The sequence below is a fragment of the Dipodomys merriami genome, unplaced genomic scaffold (assembly GCF_024711535.1).
Source record: "Dipodomys merriami isolate MVZ:Mamm:240054 unplaced genomic scaffold, mDipMer1.0.p SCAF_17, whole genome shotgun sequence".
Lineage (NCBI taxonomy): Eukaryota > Metazoa > Chordata > Mammalia > Rodentia > Heteromyidae > Dipodomys > Dipodomys merriami.
The window spans coordinates 7,619,239-7,638,511 of record NW_027203048.1 but is presented as its reverse complement, the minus strand read 5'-3'; the positions used below and the strand labels follow the sequence as shown (position 1 = coordinate 7,638,511).

Here is a 19,273-nt window from a genome sequence, read left to right as displayed (position 1 = left end):
AATAGACATCTACAGAGTATTTGATCTAGCAGGTATATAACATACATTCTCAGAAAGTCCACAGAACTTTCTTCAAAATAGATTATATTTTAGGACCAAAAGCAACTAACTCTCTATATTCTATCAGAACACATTGGATACCTATATACCCATGTTTATTGCAGCACTGTCACAATAGCCAAAGATAAAATAGCCAAAATGACCAAAAATTGATGAATAAATGGAATGGGACTATGTAAGAAGATGAGTGAAGAGGAAAGCAAAAAAGGAAACATGGAAGATGAGCAATTTCAAAATGTAGTGTACCTATGTATGAAGACTCAGAGCCTAGACAGTGTCCCTGAACTTTTTTGTTTAAAGCAAGTTCTCCTTTACAACTTGGAGGGGGGGAAGGAGGAGTTGGGGAGATGGGGAGGGAAGGGATGGTAGGGGAAACAAAGGAGGAGGTAACAATGCCCAATAGGAAATGTTCTCATTACCTTACTCATGTAACTGTAACCCCTCTGTACAGTATTTTTATAATAAAATCATTAAAAAATAAAAATAAAGCAAGTTCTCTATTATTTGAGCCACAGCTTTACTTGCTTTTTGGTGGTTTGTTGGAAATAAGAGAGAGTCTCACAGACTTTCCTGCCTAGTCTGGTTTTGAACTGTGATCCTCAGATCTCAGCTTCCTGAGTAGCTAGAATTAGAGGTGTGAGGCAACAGCATCTAGCTGCATAATGCTGTTGATCAACAAACGGAGTTATGTTGATGGGGAAAGAGAAAGTAATAGAGAGGGTTATGCTGAAAGAAATTTTATATATGCATGTCTTAGATACTATGGTGAAACCCCCTTGGTGCAATTAATACATGCTAAAAATTGAATGACAGGAAAGTAAAGCAGACTCTGCTGAGGGAGTAGGATTAATGGGAAGGAGAATGGCTAACCAAGAGTGTGAATGAGGATGAATATGATCAAAGTAGTTTATTTGCATCTATGAAGATAGAACAACAAAACCTGTTGAAATTGTTTTAGGAAAGGGGAGTAGGGTTAGAAAGAATAATAGACAAGGAAGTAAGGCTTATCAGAATACAATAAATACATGTGCGAAAATGTCACAATAAAACCTTCTTTGTACAACTAATCTATGCTAATAAAAAGAAACAAGAGAGAGAAAAGCGGCATCTGGAGTTCTAATTAGTTGGTGAGGATGTGATGAGTTGTAGTAGCCCTAAGTTTCAAAGATGTCAAGTAATGATTAAGTTGTAAAAAGACTAAGAGGGATAAAGAGCCCTTCTCAAACACTGTTAGTAAACAAACCAGCATCCGGCTTAACACAAGTTTTTATAGAATAATTTAGCTATATATCAAAAGGTTTAAAACATGTTTATACATTGATCTTGCAATTTTTTTTGATCTTGTAATATTTCATCTAGTAATTTATTATAAAGAAATTATAGCTAGGTACTCCATCCCCCAGGAAACTCCTGAACTCAGTTCTTTTAAAGTTTTCTTATTTGTTTTTGTGTTACTGAGGATTGAGTTCAAGGGCCTTGATCTTGCTAGGCAAGTGTTCTACCACTTGAGTCAAACCTCCAGCTCCTTTGTGTCTCAGTTATTTTCATGGTAGGATCCTATTTTATGCTTAGGCCGGCTCCCACTACACAAGACCTCCTAAAAGGTGCTCACTTTTCCTTAATAAGGGTCATACTTTCACATATGAAACTGAGCCCCTACCATACAAAGTAGAAGTTATAGAGCCCAGCTCTCTTGTTTAGAGGTAAACACAAAGTAGTAGGTGTAGGTTCTTCCTTTGGTACCTAATCTACTTTTCTACAAGTGGAACCAAAGTCCACACAACCACTGAACATCCCAAGTTCTGAAGAACATAGTGTACCCATGCAGATTAGCTAAAGGCAAACTAAGATGTTCTTAAGTATGTCTTTGTCTTCAAAGGAACAGTGTGCCTTGAGCACATATTACCTGTATGTGTGTATGCATATACAATTATTTGGAACTAATTCAATATTTGAGGTTCAAAATAAATCAATGTCAAATAGTCATCATGCAAAATTATAGAACAAAAAGCAAATCACAGCACTTACTTTACTTCCTGATTTTCTTTAAAGGTCTAATATATTTCATAAATAGGTACTTTGAGTGTTTAGAGCCTCTAAACTCTCGATCCAACCTTAGTAACATTACTTCTAAAATGTGTTTTCCACTTTTAACATTAAAGGCACTTGATGTATGTGTTCAGTAGGCAATTACATTTATGTATTCTAAATTTCAATGTGTCATAGCCACAGGATACATTCCTGACTCTTTCTATGAAGCCACAAAAAGCTCTACACGTTTCACTTCTAACAGATACCAAAATAATTCTTAAGGTTAATTATACTTACAGGGTTTTATGCCAACATCTAATACCTAACCATTAATTACTATTTTCCAAGAATTGAAAGTACAGTATAAGCTGTTAAGTACATGCTAAAACTTGGTTCCTGCCCCAAGGCTTACCACATAAATTACAAAACAAAATCAATTTAGATTACACATTGCATTAAATTAAAAACAAGACTCAACTTGAACAGCACAGGGTTCAAGGACCTTTCTTTAAGTCTCTAAGAAGTTACTACCAATATTCATCATAGGTTGTTGGTTTGAAGGCTGATTTTTGTTGTTGTTTTGTTTTGTTTTTTGTCGGTCGTAGGGCTTGAACTCTAGGCCTGGGTGCTGTCCCTGAGCTCTTCAGCTCAAGGCTAGTGGTCTACCACTTGAGCCACAGCACCACTTATGGCTTTTTCCATTTATGTGCTGAGGAATTGAACCCAGGGCCTCATGGATGCAAGTCAAGCACTCTACTACTGAGCCACCTTTCCAGCCCCTGGGTTTTGTATTTTTGTTTTTATCTTTTAACATCTTCACTACTCCAGAATGTAATTAAAGAATGACATAGCCCGGCGCGGGTGGCTCACGCCTGTAATCCTAGCTACTCAGGAGGCTGAGATCTGAGGATCGCGGTTCAAAGCCAGCCCGGGCAGGAGAGACCGAGAGACTCCTATCTCCAATAAACCACTAGAAAACCGGAAGTGGCGCTGTAGCTCAAGTGGTAGAGCGCTTGCCTTGAGCTGAAGAGCTGAGGGACAGCGCCCAGGCCCAGAGTTTAAGCCCCACAACCGCCAAAAAAAAAAAAAAAAAAGAATGACATATGGTTCAGCAATTCTATTTCTGGGTATAGATACAAATGAGATGAACTCAGCATATAAAAGAGGTACCTGTATGCCATGTTTCTTGTGGCACCATTAACAATAGCTAAGATATGGAATCAGCCTAGGTACCCATTAACAGATAAATGGATAAAGAAAATATGGCATATATAGTCAAGGGAGAATTATTCAGCCCAAAAGAATAAAATCCTAGCCAGATACAGTGGGTTACATCTATAATCCCAACAACTTGGGAGGTAGAAATTGGGAAAGTTGCAGGTCAGCATAGACAAAAAACTTGGGTGTGGTGGCATTTACTCATTATCTCAACAACAGAGAAGCATAAATAGAAAGATGGAAGTCTAGGATGGTGGTTCAAGTAGTAGAGTGTTTGATTAGCAAGCATGGTCCCAAGTTCAATGTCAAAGTACAACAGCAACAAAAAAATAATACTGTCATTTGTAGCAAAACAAATGACACTAAAGGATATCACCTTACACAAAATAAACCAGACACAGAAAGACAAAAATCATATGTTTTCCTCTAATTTATAGAGACTTTAAAAAAAAGACTGAAAGTAGAAGAGTTATTTATAGGAACTGGAAATGGTGCGAGGGACTGGAGTAGGAAGAGAAAAAGGTGGATGAATATGATCAATGAATGCAATACACACATATGAAAATATCACAGTGAGTCCCATTAGTTTGCAGAATTAATACATAATAATGACAATAAAAAAGAAGAGAATGCTGGAGTTGTACTATAATTCCAGTTACTCCTCTCTTGTTCCATGATAAAAATCTAATGGTAACACACAACCATTGGATACCACAGATTTTCCCCATGTATCTAAAATATATCAAGCCATATTTACAATACTCTCAAGTTGTACACTGCAAGGAATGCTTTAAAATAGAAGTAGAGAAATACTAATCTACAGCAAATCATATGAATTGATAACTGTTCCTGTTAGCAATGTACCAAAGTGGTACCTTTACCACAATTGATGAACTTGCATTAACACATTATTACTCAAACTTCATAGCCCTGCTTTAAGAAGGGCTTTATTGGAGTTATGCTTTCTTGCAGTTTGATAAAATATGATACACATCATTATTATAGTGGCATAGTATGGCACTGCCCTAAAAAATCCTGCAGGCCCCATGACTTTTCCCTTCATCTCTACATAGAGAAAACATGAAACACAAGGGCAAAGAGTTGCCTGGACCATATTCATTGTAATTCAATTTTTTTTTATTCCATTCCTGTTCTTGGTGGCACTAGCACATACCTATAACCTCATATACAATTAACTACCTTTTTTTTGTTTGTTTCTTTGCTTGTTTAAGTCCCAGGAATTGATCCTTGTTATTTCCACCCAAACATCTTTACTATTACAAATACCTGGTCATTCTGACATGGAACTGAGAAGTTTATGTTTCCTTATAAAAGACATAATAAGAAAAACACTTGCCAAAATTACCAAATGAGAGGTGAATTGTTTCTGAAACACCTGAAAAAAAAATCTCATCATGGTGAGCTTTTGCCTTGAGGAAGCTTTGCTAAGTAGACTTCACTGTAGGAGCTGTTCTCTTCAAGATTCTCATAAATATCTTTGCCCAGTACAACTTTATTTTGAATGTATCAAAAGTCTTAGAAACACTGAACATAGTATTTCAAATAAAGATTTTGTTCAATACATTTTAGAGTTCTATTACATGGTGTTTTTTTGTTTTTGTTTTGTTTTGGGGTCAATGGTGGGCCATGAACTCATGGCCTGGGTGCTGTTACATGATGTTTTATACAATGAAAATACACTACACTTCTCTCAGGATACAACTACCTGCTTATGTTTAAGCAGGTCATACAAATGTGGGTGATATCTATAAAATAGTATCATTAGCAATTATAGTTTAGAAAAAAAGGAAACATACAAATGTTGAGAAAGAGCCACTGGACTGCTATGATCAGGTAGGAAAATGTTAGAAACCTCTTAAGGTTTCAGAGATTAATCCTGCTGAAATGTATATGGTTTTATCATCTGTCATGATATTTATCTTTTCAACATCTAATATTGTTTATTGAATACCTAACAGACCCAGACCCTTTACTATCTTGTTCACTATCATATCCTCTTCACAAAACATAGTATTGGCATATACAAGGCACACAAAAGAATATTTAGATTAGAAACTCATTCTTGAAAGAGAACCCCATGGTTCTTGATAAGTAGAGAATAATCTGTTCAATGAGAAAATAAGTAAATGTTGATTTTTACAACAACACTTTTTTGGATATATTATGTAAAGAATGAACTGATAAAATAAAAATATCACAGTACACAAATGAGTAGTGCTTTAATCTGCTTGGGGTTATCATAAATTGGGTAACTTATAAAGTACAGAAATTTATTTCTCACCATTTTGGAGCTGAAAAGTTCAAGATCAAGGTACTAGCAGGTCTGGTGTTTGGTGAGGCTCCTTCTAGAAAGTTTTGCCTTCAGCTGTGTCTTCACATGGTGGAAGAGAGAAGGTAACACTCTGAGATCTGTTTTGTAAGGATATACTCTCAATTAGTGATTAGGTGATTTAATCAACTCTCAAAGACCTTACCTCCTAAGGTCACTATCAAGGGCAGAAGTGGGAATGCCCTGCCAAGGCAACCACAGGTAGGACTTGACATTCAATACATCTAGGAGCATTTTTCATAGCCGCATAGAAATCAATACCATTCAACATCACATACCAAATGGCTCTTGGCAGAATAAAAGTTTCCTCATCCCTAAAAGGGGTTTGAATTTTGGGGGAATATAACGTTCAGATCATAGCAGAGAAAAAGTATGAATAGTTCACGGAAGAGTAAGATGTATTAATAGCCGGGCACCAGTGGCTCACACCTGTAATCCTAGCTCTTCAGGAGGCTGAGATCTGAGGATCATGGTTCAAAGCCATTCCGGACAGGAAAGTCCATGAGACTCTTATTTCCAATAAACCACTAGAAAACCAGAAGTGGAGTGGTGGCTCAAGTGGTAGAGTGCACAATAGAGCACTCGCCTTGAAACTGAAGAGAGCAAGGACAGCACCCAAGCCCAGAGTTCAAGCCCCACGAGTGACCAAAAAATAAAAAGATGTATTAATAAATGTAATTTTATTATTTATGAAAGTAATAAAATGCTGATGATCAGTAATGAGAAAAGAAAAACAAAGTTGAACACTTATTTTGTCTAATTAAAAATTAAATGTATAAGCCGGGCGCTGGTGGCTCATGCCTGTAATCCTAGCTACTCAGGAGGCTGAGATCTGAGGATCGCGGTTCAAAGCCAGCCCGGGCAGGAGAGACCGTGAGACTCCTATCTCCAATAAACCACCAGAAAACCGGAAGTGGCGCTGTAGCTCAAGTGGTAGAGCGCTGGCCTTGAGCTGAAGAGCTGAGGGACAGCGCCCAGGCCCAGAGTTCAAGCCCCACGGCCGACAAAAAAAAAAAAAAATTAAATGTATATAAAATAGAGCTTTGAGGAGGGTGCAGTGGAAATGGTATATTTCTATACTGCTGACAGATTAAATTAATATATTTTATAAAACCTAGTAACTATTTTCATACAATACAATTCTGAAAGTTAATCATAAGGATGAGTATCAAAAGAAGCTGTGGTTTCTGTCACTGAGGCAAGTATGTCATAGCAAGAGCATGAGGGCAGAGAAGACCATTCATTTTATGGCAGCTGGGAAGGAAAGAGAAATGAAAGGGGACTGGGGCCCCAATATCCCATTCAAGCAATGACCTAACTTCCAGTAGGCTTACTTCTTATAGGTTCTTCCTCTTAATACTCACACAGTCTAGTTGAGCAAGCTTTTGACACATGGGCCTCTGTGGGGGTAGAGGGCACTTCATATTCAAAGTATGGGGGAAGGGAAAATGATATGTATGAAAATATTTATTGTGAAATGTTTAGAGACTTAAAAATATGTGTTTATAACAATAAAAAGTTAGGATAGGAGATTCATAAGTGAATTAAGATGCTATTCAAGTTAGCATGGACTTTTGTAAGAATATGGAAAACATACTATAATGGAAAAATGTGGGTTTTTTTAACCAGTCCTGGGGCTTGAACTCAGGGCCTGGGCACTGTTCCTGACCATTTTTGCTCAAGGCTAGCACTCTACCACTTGAGCCACAGCACCATTTCCAGCTTTTTCTGTTTATGTGGTACTGAGGAATCGAACCCAGGGCTTCATGTGTGCTAGGCAATACTCTACCAAAGCCACATCTCCAGCCTGGAAAAAATGTTTAACAAAATATTAAGTGAAAGAAGATAAAAACAAAGTTATAGCACCCCATAATTGCAGGCAAATAAATACATACCTATGTGCACAAGTCCTAGAAGGAAAAGGAAAGAAAGGCATTTGATCATTAGAAATTTCAATTTTTTCCTCTGTTAAATGAGGTTAATGATGTCATAAAGTGTTATTATAATGAGTGTGTGTGTGTATGTGTGTGTGTGTGTGTGTGTGTGTGTGTGTGTGCGCGCGCGCGTGCGCCTGGCATACTCAGCAAATAATGGGGACAGTGATGAAGTGGCAGAAGAATGGATACTGGCCATTCATAGTATTTAGGGCTCAATAGCTTGGCTATTTGGAGTTTAGCTGATATTCAGATGTTTCCATTTATGAAAATAAACAGAAATAATCAGCTGTTGATTTCTAAGGTTAAATTTAACTTGTAAGCGGTCTATTACTTGTTTTGCCTGCTCTTCTACATGGTTAGACTGAATTGCATTTTTTGTTGGTACTGAGGTTTGAACTTCCTAGGCAGGTATTCTACCCCTTGAGCCAAGACTCCAGACCTTTTGCTTGAATTATTTTTCAATTAGGGTCTCACATTTTGCCTGTGATGGCCTTAGGCATGGTCTTCTTATCTACTGTTTACTGTTTAGTTATAACCACAGGCATGTGCCCCCTCATCTAGTTTAAAATTAGTCGAGATAGGGTCACAGGATCTTCCTTGTCTGTGTATCCCTGAATTAAGCATTTCTAAACTATAGGTACTAGAAGAATGAAAGGTGTATTCATTGGACAAATTAAACACAAAAAGAAAATAAAATGGCAATAGTAAATATCGCCAAGCAACCAAATCATAGTTGGTACCTGAGCCCCATGGCAGAAAACCTTTTTTTTTTTTTTTTTTTTTTGCTGGTCCTGGGACTTGAACTCTGGACTTGGGTGCTGTCCCTAAGCAAATCTTGTTCAAAGCTTGCATTCTACCACTTGAGCTACAGTACCACTTCAGGCTTTTTTTGTGATTTTAGATAATGGTCTCACAGACTTTCCTGCTGGGCTGGCTTTGAATCCCAATCCTCAGATCTCAGTGTCCTTAGTAGCTAGGATTACAGGTGTGAGCCACCAGTGCCAGGCAGCAGAAAACTTTTGAATGGGCCAACCCAATCTAAGACTGGTGATGTCGTTGATACTACTTTGGAGTATAATTTCATAGCTCAAAATTTTAGATATACATCTTATTTATTTATTTATTTATTGCTAATACTGGGTTTTGAACTCAGGGCTGAAGTGCTATCTCTAGTTTTTTTTTATTTTTTGGTTGGTTGTGGGATTTGAACTCTGGGCTTGGGCACTGTCCCTGCGCTCTTCAGCTCAAGGTGAGCGCTCTACTGCTTGAGCCACAGCACCACTTCTGGCTTTCTAGTGGTTTATTGGAGATAAGAGTCTCACAGACTTTCCTGCCCAGGCTGGCTTTGAACTGCGATCCTCAGATCTCAGCCTCATGAGTAACTAGGATTACAGGCATGAGCCACCGGTGCCCGACTTAGCTCTAGCTTTTTTTGTCAAGGCTGGCACTCTACTACTTGAGCTACAACTTCAGTTCTAGACTTTTGGTGGTTAATTGGAGGTAAGAGTCATGGACTTTCTTGCCTGGGCTAGCTTGGAATTGTGATCCTCAAATCTCAGCCTCCTGAGTAGATGAGATTACAGGTGTGAGTCAGTTCCTGGCTTCACCTTATTTTTTGTAAGGGAAGTCAGGAGAGCAGTTTCAAGTAAATCACTTAGACAATCAAAATGGGGCCTTACACTTGCCTGTCGATTATCCTGCTATAATGTTCTATGGCCCCAGGCACCTGAGCAAGTACTATTCTGTCTCTCACTCTATCCACAGGGGTATCCTTCCTTCCTCTCCTTTCTTCTCCCCTCCCTCTGCTCCTTTCTTCTTTCTTCCTCTCCTTCTATCTCTGTCTCTCTCCTTCTTATCCTACCCTCACTCTCTTTTCTCTCCCTTCTCCTTTTTACTCTCTCTCTTTTTTTTTTTTTTTTCTGGTTGTGGGACTTGAACTCTGAGCCTGGGTGCTGTCCCTCAGCTCTTAAGCTCAAGGCTAGTGCTACCGCTTGAGCCCCAGCGCCACTTCTGGTTTTCTAGTGGTTTATTGGAGATGAGTCTCATGGACTTTCTTACCCAGGCTGGGTTTGAACCATGATCCTCAGATCTCAGCCTCCTGTGTAGCTAGGTTTACAGGCGTGAAACACCAGTGCCTGGCTTCTACCTTTCCTTTATTCTACTTCCCTTTACTCCCTTAACTCCCTCTTCCTTCCATCCTTCCTTCCTTCCTTCCTACCTTCCTTCCTTCCTTCCTTCCTTCTTTTCAGATAGAGTCTCACTATATAGCCTATGCTGCCCTTAAACTTGCTATGTATCTCAGGCTAGCCTTGAACTAATGATCCTCTTATCAGTTTGCTGATGCTGGGATGACAGGCATGCGCCATCATTCCCACCAAGAACAGTTATCTTTCTTAACATTCCTTGGCTCAAGACAATCCAAACAGGGAAGAAAAAAAAGATACTACTAGAAATATTTTTTGTCTGGTCAGACTCACAAAATGACCTGATCCAGTGTATATTTTAAGTAAAACATTGTTACCACCAGATCATGGCTTGTTTCTTTGTGTAAAGGGAAAAAGAAAATTATAACTGGGCGTGGGAAAATTCCTCAAACAAAAGGCTGAAGCCTGATTTTTACCTCTCCTTCTTCATATCAAGATATTAAACGCTCACAAACAGAATTTTGCTTCTCAAGAGTTTTATGAACATTAAATGACATTTTACTTAAAAATTAGGGATATAGAACATTTGTTTAGCATAATTAAGGCCTTTGGTTCCATTTCAGCATTGCATGAACACACATACACACACTGTCCAGTGCAAAATGGTATATTATTATTAAGATTATTGCAAGGGAACTAGTATCACTATCTGCAGATGGTAACAATGAAACAAGTAGCTGGGCATTTATGCCAGACTGGAATCATGTCTGACTCCTGAATACAGACTGGAGTCCCTTTCACTGAACTATACCTGCTAGACTGGAAGCCCCTGGTGCTTCAGTCATGAATGAGCATGTCCTGTCCAAGGCCTCCAGGCTTTACCCAGATTGGTCTTTGATTCCACTTTACAGTGCTGGCTCAAGGCCAACTCTGGGCTAATTCCCCCCTTCATCTTGCCAGCTACTAACTTTCTGGGTGTTAACTTTCCAATACCATCACAATGCAAGACAACATCTTATTAGGTACAACATAAGTGTCCCAAAGATGGAATACTCCCTTCCTTTCATGCTAGGGTTGGAAATTTCCCTCCCCTTCTCCTTCCCCCTAAGTCATTCCTATTTCCATTTCTCTGCCTCTCTTCTGCCACAGACTCTAGAATAGGGTTTACAAAATCAAGATACTGAGGACTAAGTAGCCAAGACCAACTTTGTCATATTGATCATTCCCATGAATTAAGAACATGGAAGGCTCTTAATAACTGGTTATTAGTAAAAGTGAATATCCAATTAGTGAACTGACAAATGTATGTTAGATGAAGGCTTAGACCTTTATCTTCCTAACTCTAAGCCCCTTACCATGACCTATTTTTCATCATGCATAAGGCCCAGAAGATGATTCAAATACTAGAGCAGATTCATCCTGGGTCCCCAACTTGGTTTTAGTTATTATGCACAGAAGATCACACCACATCTTTCAGTTTGAGGTTTGAGAGGAAAAAAAAAAACAGGAACAAATTTCACTTTTTACGTACTTCTTAGAAAGGATAGAATGTGGCAATATGTAAGTGTTTGTGTGTGTGTGTGTGTAATGGTATGTGAAGAGATTGTCCCCCCCTACCCCCGACATATTAAGCTAGAAAGCACAGTGATTGACAACAGAGGAAGACTAAGCTCTGATCAAAGACAAAAGGCCTAGGAAACACAATTTCAAGAAGAGGATCTTCCCATCACTCACTCTTCTTATCTTGAGATGCCCTGTGGATCTAAGAGAGTAGAACTAGATTTTCTAGTGTTCCATGGTAGAATAATGCTACACCGTGGGAGCTCATCTAATAGAAATCTCAGACAATATCAAACATTTAAATATGCATGCGTTTGGAAAATCAGAAGGAGACAAAGGATGAGAATAGGGCAGAAGAAATAATAACTGATATTTTTGTCTTTATTTGATAAAAGATAGAAATTTGCAGCTATGAGATTCACCAAACAGAATGAACACAAAAACAATCTACGTTGATGCACACCGCAGTAAAATTATTAAAATCCAAAGATAAAGAATAAATCTTGAGGGGCTGGGAAGGTGGCTCAGTGGTAGAGTGCTTGCCTTGCCTGCATAAGGCCCTGGGCTCAATTCCTCAGCACCACATAAGCAGAAAAAGTCGGAAGTGGCGCTGTGGCTCAAGTGGTAGAGTGCTAGCCTTGAGCTGAAGAGCTGAGGGACAGTGCCCAGGCCCAGAGTTCAGGCCCCATGGCCAGACCCAAACCCCCCCCCCAAAAAAAAAACAACAAAAAAAACCCCACAAAAAACTAAAGTATTACATAAAACATGAGTTCCAGGGCTGGGAAGGTGGCTCAGTGGTAGAATGCTTGTCTTGCATGCATGAGGCCCTGGGTTCAATTCCTCAGCACCACACAAGCAGAAAAAGCTGGAAGTAGTGCTGTGGCTCAAGTGGTAGAGCACTAGCCTTGAGCTGAAGAGCTCAGGGACAGTGCCCAGGCCCAGAGTTCAGACCCCATGACCGACAAAACAAACAAACAAACAAACAAACATGAGTTCCAAGTTCTCTTAGGGTTCCTACTTATAATATTTATTTCATGAATAGTTGGAGTAACTGCCCCTTTTCACTTAGTAGCTTGCTAACTACTGTAGGTTTATTTTGAGGGTAGAATAGTAGGAATGGGTTAAAAGATGGAATCTGAAAAGTACTTAAAGATCAGGGGAAACTGATAGAGAATGAAATATATATATATATATATATATATATGTATATGGTTGGGGAGTAGCATTAATATATGGAAGGAAAACAGGTTTAGGGTAACTTCCCATAGTAGAATATTTCCAGAAATAGGGCTAATAATCTATCCTAGATTATGGCAGACCTGGGGTGGGGGGGAAGAGAAATGTAACATGCACAGTCCATTCTCTAACTCTCCAAACATCTCTCTATTAATCTATAGAACTGACAAGAATGTCTCTATGTCTTAGATAAAACTTAACCTCTCCTGGCATTTCATCTCTAGTTGGTACTAGTGTTGAACAAGAGGTAGTAGGACTTGAGACATACTAGAAAGGGAATTTCCGGTATGGTTTCCAAGGCCTGCTCATGAAAAGAGGAAGTCCATAGACTATGAAGATAGATGCATCATCAATGTGAATCATGAATACTTTAGACATGAAAGATCATGAGGGTACTGGGTGGAGAGGACTGACTGTTCCAGGTGCTGAAATTCTTAGTGAACATTGAGTGCCCTGGAATTTGGTAAAAGACGGGGATAAGGAGAGAGGAAGGGTGTTGAAAGCCTCCAGAGAAGAACATTTGCCTGTGAGAGGAAAACAATGGTCTAGAAGCAAGAACATTTCTTTAGTTATTTCTCAGGTCTGTGCTTTCCTCCTGCATTCTCTTCTTTCTTTTATTTAGAGTTACTGTAGTTTGAATGCAGGGCTTTGCCTTATGAGGCAAGCTCTCTACCACTTGATTCATACCTCCAGCCTTTTTGCTTGTGTGTATATTTTCAGATAGTGTCTTCTGCTTTTGCTCCAGTCCAGCCTCAGACAGCAATCTCCATCTCCTACGAAGTTGGGATTATAGGCATGTACCACTCTATCTCGATCTTCTAGTTTTTATCTTGTTTAATACAACTACTTTAGATAGGCTTGCCCAGAAACCTGAGAATCCTTTCCTCTCTTATTAGTTATACCACAAAATGCTTATTAGGCCAAATCTGGATGCTAAGGCTTATTCTTAAATATGGACTTGGAAAAAGAGTTCTGTAATTAATTGGTGAAGCCTGCAAGACGAATGAGATCATGTGCTCAAGAAAGCTATCCCTAGCTGAGTTGGTCTGATTTGCATGTGTGTGTGTTGGAACTGCATGCTGACTAGTCCCTAGCTAGTCAGAGAGTTCCTAGACTGATACCAAGGAGTCAGGTGCCTCTGTATCACTGAAGCTCAGGACTTGTCTGTCAGGTCTTGGTCAAGTCCTAATCGAAGAGTTAGGAAAAACACCTGAGAGCTAGTAAAGCCTGTTTATCACCAATGATGTTTACTAAATTCTTCATAAGAGTTAGCTGGTCAAATTATATAGACTGAGACATGGCAGCCATCCTTTTCAAATTAGCCTTCAAGTCTGTCCCAGCAAGTAAGAAATGTAAGGAAGACAAAAGATCATTTGATCCTCACAGACTTCTCCTGTACCAATGGAAGTCAAATAGATGACTTTTGCATTTCGGATCAGCCCCCACAATACTTCTAAAATCCAACAGAAATCTTAGGGCTTAGATTCCCATTTGGGGGAACCATTGATTCCTTCATTACTCCAATTAAAAGAAATTTTTTTCAGGGGGCTAGGAATGTGGCTCTGTGGCAGAGTGCTTGCCTAGCATGCATGAAGACCTAGGTTTGATTCCTCAGTACCACATACACAGAAAAAGCCAGAAGTGGCACTGTGGCTCAAGTGGTAGAGTGCTAGCCTTGCGCAAAAGCAGCTCAGGGACAGAGGCCAGGCCCTGAGTTCAAGCCTGGGACTGGAAAAACAAGAAAAAAGAAGAAGAAAAAAAGAAAAGCCTTTTTATTAAAGAATGCTGTGTATATAGCAAACCTTGGACGTGTAGCGACTCGAGTTTCAGTGTGCTCTTCCGTGAGGACCCTGGGGGCTGGAAGTGGGGTGGGAGTTTGAGTTTGAGCTTCACCTGAGGTGTGGAAGAATGTGCAACTGAGGAAGGCAGAAGGGTTTGGGAGTCTTTTTATTGTTTAATGACAGTATACGGGAGGGGTGCTCTTTTGCATGAAAAGGAGGTAAAGGATACTCCTTGTGGGCCCTAGTTGTGTGAAGAATGAAGAACTCTTGGGTACGGTTAAAATCCTTCGGGGGTTCCTGAGAAGTGTTCACAAGCAAAGGTAGGTGCAACTTCCTTCCCAATTCCCACTCCCCCGATTCCCAGGGAAATCCTGTTCCCCAGATCAGTGGAGAAAACCTCCAGTGAGGAGAACGAGGCAGAAGAGAGGGGAGAGAGGGAGGAGGGGCGAGGGGAAAAAGAGGGGAGAGAGGACCCAACGCGTAGCCCCGCCGGGACGCGCGGGCACTGCGGGGGTCTGCAGTGGCAGGAAACGTACCCCCAGCCTCAGCATGTCACCTCGGGGAGGAGGAGCCAGGTGGGCCGTCGCAGCTCCAGGAAGGGCTGCTGTCAGGTCCGGAGCTTCGGGTCCCGGGGAGGAGGAAGAGGAGGAGGCGGAACTCTTCGGCCCAGCCCCACGGTCTCCTTGAGGTTCCGGGGGATGAGGAGACGACGCCGGGCAGTTTGGGGCTCCTGAGGGTGGTGGGTGGGGAATAGGTGCCCCGGCTACCCGGCCAGCGATCTAGCGAGCGGGCGGGCGGGCGGGCCGTCCTCTGCCCGGCCCGTCGTTGCCTCCCCGCCCCCCGGCTTCCTGCGGAGGCCGCGGCCGCCATGTTGTTGTGGGGCTGAGGCGGCGCCGGCGGAGCCGAGCGGCCGTGACAGGCTGCGCAACAGGTTCGCTGCGGGCGGCCTGACGACCACACGGGGCGGCGGCGCGGCGGCGGCCGAGGAGGTCATCCGGGTTCCCGCCCGGGCGAGCCCGTGCCGCCCGTGCTGAGGAGCGCGGAGCGGCGCCGTGACGTGCGGGAGGCGCGGCGGGGCCGCCAGGTGGGTGAAGCCGCTGCGGCGGGGGCGCGGGGCAGGTGCAGGAGGCGCCCGGCGGGGCTCTGCGGGCCCGGGACGGCGGGGACGGGTCCTGGGGGTGAGGGTGTGTGTGTGGGGAAAGCCCCGGGCGGCCCCCCGCGCTAGGCCTGCGCCAGACGGAAACCTGCGGCCCCCGTGTTCCTGCCTCCGCGGCGGGGCCGGGGCGGACGCCGGGCCGGGGAGGTGGGGAACCCGGCCGCTTCCTCCCTGCGGCCTCCTGGGGGCAGGTGGCCGCCGCGGCCCAGGGCGGCGAGCGGGGTTAGGATCCACGCGGCTTTGGGGGGTGACGGCCAGGAGGGAGCCCTAGGGACACCCATTTTATTTTGGTGGAGTTGATTTTTCCTTAGTGGTCATGGTTGGTGCAGAATGTCAGGCGAGCCGCATCCCGGTGCGTCAAAAGTAGCCCGGGAGTCACGGGAGGGCAGTGGGCGGATGCTTGGCGTCCACCGCTCGCGAGCTGCCAGACTGGGGGGCGGGGGGGGGGGAATGTTAAAATGTGCCTTGCAACGTTGTTGACTCCCTGGGTATGTAGGTAGCAAGGCGAGAAGTAATCGTTGAAGCCGAGGAAAGTTTATTGCTTTAAAAAAAAATCTCCAGTGAATGGGTAAACTGAGGCTGAAACTACAGCTGGACATGATTCGTAGAAAGGTGCTCCGTGGAGAGGTCTGTTGAGCAGGTGTTGTGTGGCTGAGTGATTGCTGACAACTATGCCTCGTTTATTTGAAACTTGTGCTCCGAAGGGATTGTGAATATTTTTGAAAGAGCCAACCACTTTAGGATAGGAATTAAGGTTAGCTCCAAATTATTGTTTGACTACATGCTGGTGTTTTCTTGCTTACTCAGAGATAGGCAAGGTGTGACTTGAAATTTTGTGTTGTTAGTCAGCTTAATTTGGGTAGCCTAGACTGTAGGTTAAGCTTCTTAAGCCTCCGAGAGAAATTAATTGCCTCTCTCTCTATGATGTTGCTGTGTTGTGAATCTGATAAAAACCTAAAAGCGACCTAGAATATCGGGTAAAAACCTTTATATGAATTGATAAAGGAGTCCTGAAAAATTTGAAGATAGCAACTCATATTCTCATCTTTAAGATTTTGGAGCTCTGCCTATGATTGTCTTACAATTTTAAAAGTAAATAAGGGGCAAGTATTTGAGTAAATAAAGGATGTGGGGGAAATGTGCATTGCTGCTGTTTTGATCTAATAATAACAAGCAGCTTTAAAAGCTTTTTTTTTTTTCTTTTTCTTTCTTTCTTTTTTTCCTTTTTTTAAAGATAGGGTTCCAAGTAAGTCTGGAACTTGCTATGTAGTTTAAGTTGGTCTTCAAACAAAATTTTGAGCTTCCCAGGTGCTGGAATTAGAGGGTGCTGGGATTACAAGTGTGTACCACACCCACTGCAAAAGCTTGCATTTTTTTTTTTTTTGCCCTTTAATGCATTCATAAATATTCCCTTTTGTTCACCTTTATAATGAAAGGTAGATTGGTTTAACTTGTGCTGAAATATTGAGTAAAGAGACACAGTAGTTGGGTCAATGCATCATCCCATTTCTGATTTGTCTGGAGTGCAAGGAAATATATTAGGCACATCCTGGAGATGGGTTTTATTTTTTAAAAATAGTATTTCCACAAAAATGGAAGTGTACACTCAAGCTTAGCAGCTTTTGATTTAAAAATTTTTTTCTTTATCTTTTTTCTTTTTTTGTTAATATATTTTAGTTATTTTACACTTATAGTTAGTGTATCTCTTTAAAAAGTGGGGAAGTTAGCCTGGTGTTAGTGGCTCATGCTTGTAATCCTGGCTACTCAGGAAGCTGAGATCTGAGGATTGCTTTCCTAGCAGGAAAGCTTGAGGCTTTTATCTCCAATTAATTACCAGAAGGCCAGACAGGAAAATATGGCTTAAGTGGTAGAGCCCTAGCCTTGATCAAAAAAGCTCAAGGACAGCACTCAGGCCCTGAGTTCAAGTCCTAGGACCATCACATAAAAAAAGGAAAGTTTCTTATATAACCTTAGGAATTTTAAGTGTGTGTATGTTGGGGAATTGAACCAAGGGCCTTGTTCATACCAAACACTATACATTGAGCTGTATCCCCAGGCCTAGGTTTTTTTTTTTTGGGGGGGGTCCGGTCTTGGGGCCTGAACTCTGGGCCTGGGCGCTGTCCCTCAGCTCTTCAGCTCAAGGCTAGCGCTCTACCACTTGAGCCACAGCGCCACTTCCGGCTTTTTTCTTTTTGCTTATGTGGTGCTGAGGAATTGAACCCAGGGCCTCATGCATGCAAAGCAAGCACTCTACCACTGAGCCACCTTCCCAGCCCCCAGGCCCAGGTTTTTTAATTTAAATGTATCTTTAATATAAAGCTTAAAAATTTTCATCTTTAGTAAGACAAAATAATTTTTAACTTTTTAACTTAAACTTTCTTTAGTATTACAACATTGGTTATATAGTTGTCTTTTATAGAGTATTTGCTAATATTAGGACCTATAGTAGGTGGGGTTTTTTTTGTTGTTGTTTTCTCAATGGTGGGGCTTGAATTCTGGGTCTGGGTGCTGTCCCTCAGCTCTTCAGCTCAAGGCTAGTGCTCTACCACCTGAGCCACAGTGCTATTTCGGGTTTTCTGGTGGTTAATTGGAGATAAGAGTCTCCTGGACTTTTCTACCTGGGCTGGCTTTGAACTGTGATCCTCAGATCTCAACCTCTTGAGTAGCTAGGATTACAGGCATAAGCCTCCAGCACCCGGCTTACTAAGTGTTTTATAATAATTACTTAAAGTCTGCTCAAAGTGAACCCTATGAATAATTATTGTCTTTACATCAAGTATGTAAAATATGTACTGACTACTCTAGGTTTCTGAGCTAGTAAGTATGAGACCTAGTTTTCAAATTAACATCCGTTTAACTTCAGCACTCATGCCTTTATCTTGAATATATCATCTTGGTTCAGGGAGGGAAAAGTTACATGGGCATTCAGTAATTACTTTTGGACTGTATAAACGAAGGTACATATTTGTATACTGACAAGTAACTTGTTTTTTGCTTGTTTTAAATCCTTAGTTAGGGATCGAACCTGGGGCCTTGTGTACACCAGGGTTGGACAAGCCAGATCAATCAGTGGCAGCTGTAGGAAGGACTGCCAAGTCTGAAGCTTAGGGTGCTTTCTCAGAGGAAAGATGAAAGCTCTACCACTGAGCTGAATCCCTAATCCTTGATTTTTTTGAGACCAGGCTGGCCTTGAACTTATGATCATTGTGCTTGTTCCTCACAAGTGCTGATGTTTACTAGTGAGTTCCACCACATCTTGTACAGCATTTTTTGAAAGGTAACTGTTTTTGGTAGTAGTGGCATCTGAACTCAGGGTTTTATAGTTGCTAGGCAGGCATTGTACCACTTGAGCCATGCCTCCAGCTCTGTAGCATTTTTATATGCTCTATTTATTTAGCTGTAGAAAAATCTATGGAAAAACGTCTTTGAAGAAAGACTAATAAAGGGAAGACCTGGGGAGGCAGTAGGGGGTTGAGATTGATTGGAATAGGTGACAAGCACATGGAAATGTAACAGATTCTCCCTTTGTTTGGCTAATGTAAGCTTTTTTTTTTTTAAAGGAAAACTTTTTTTTTCATGTGCTAATATTTAAAGAAGTAGAACACTCACATTGGTCTAAAGCTGAAGAGACATCAGAAACACTATTTCTACTTGGTTCAAGTTTTGCATTTATACCGAGAGATATGAAGCACAAAGACCAATGTTAAAATTCTCTTGAGTAAAGTGTGTATATAGGTATTCTTGAGAAAGAGGAACTGAACTGTTCTTAAGGATATAAATGCAAAGAGGAAGTAGAGGAG

The 19,273-nt window shown here is 41.4% G+C and overlaps 1 protein-coding gene and 1 long non-coding RNA gene across 4 annotated transcripts in view; one reads left to right on the top strand and one right to left on the bottom strand.

Annotated features, from left to right (window-relative positions):
- LOC138829090 (uncharacterized) overlaps positions 1–15,047 on the bottom strand; it is a 78,001-nt gene extending 62,954 nt beyond the window's left edge. The window contains exons 1-2 of the long non-coding RNA XR_011372484.1: positions 14,854–15,047; positions 5,612–5,739 (exon numbers count right to left, since the gene is read on the bottom strand). This is a non-coding gene — a long non-coding RNA (uncharacterized lncRNA). The remainder of the gene's footprint in view (positions 1–5,611; positions 5,740–14,853) is intronic.
- Itsn2 (intersectin 2) overlaps positions 14,619–19,273 on the top strand; it is a 131,322-nt gene continuing 126,667 nt past the window's right edge. Inside the window, exon 1 of one of the 3 annotated variants that reach the window (XM_070025124.1) lies at positions 14,619–14,637. The gene's annotated coding sequence lies outside the window, so the exon portion shown is untranslated. Of the gene's footprint in view, positions 14,638–14,799; positions 14,893–15,305; positions 15,402–19,273 lie in introns of those variants that run through there. The other 2 variants (XM_070025123.1, XM_070025122.1) reach the window with 2 other exon arrangements.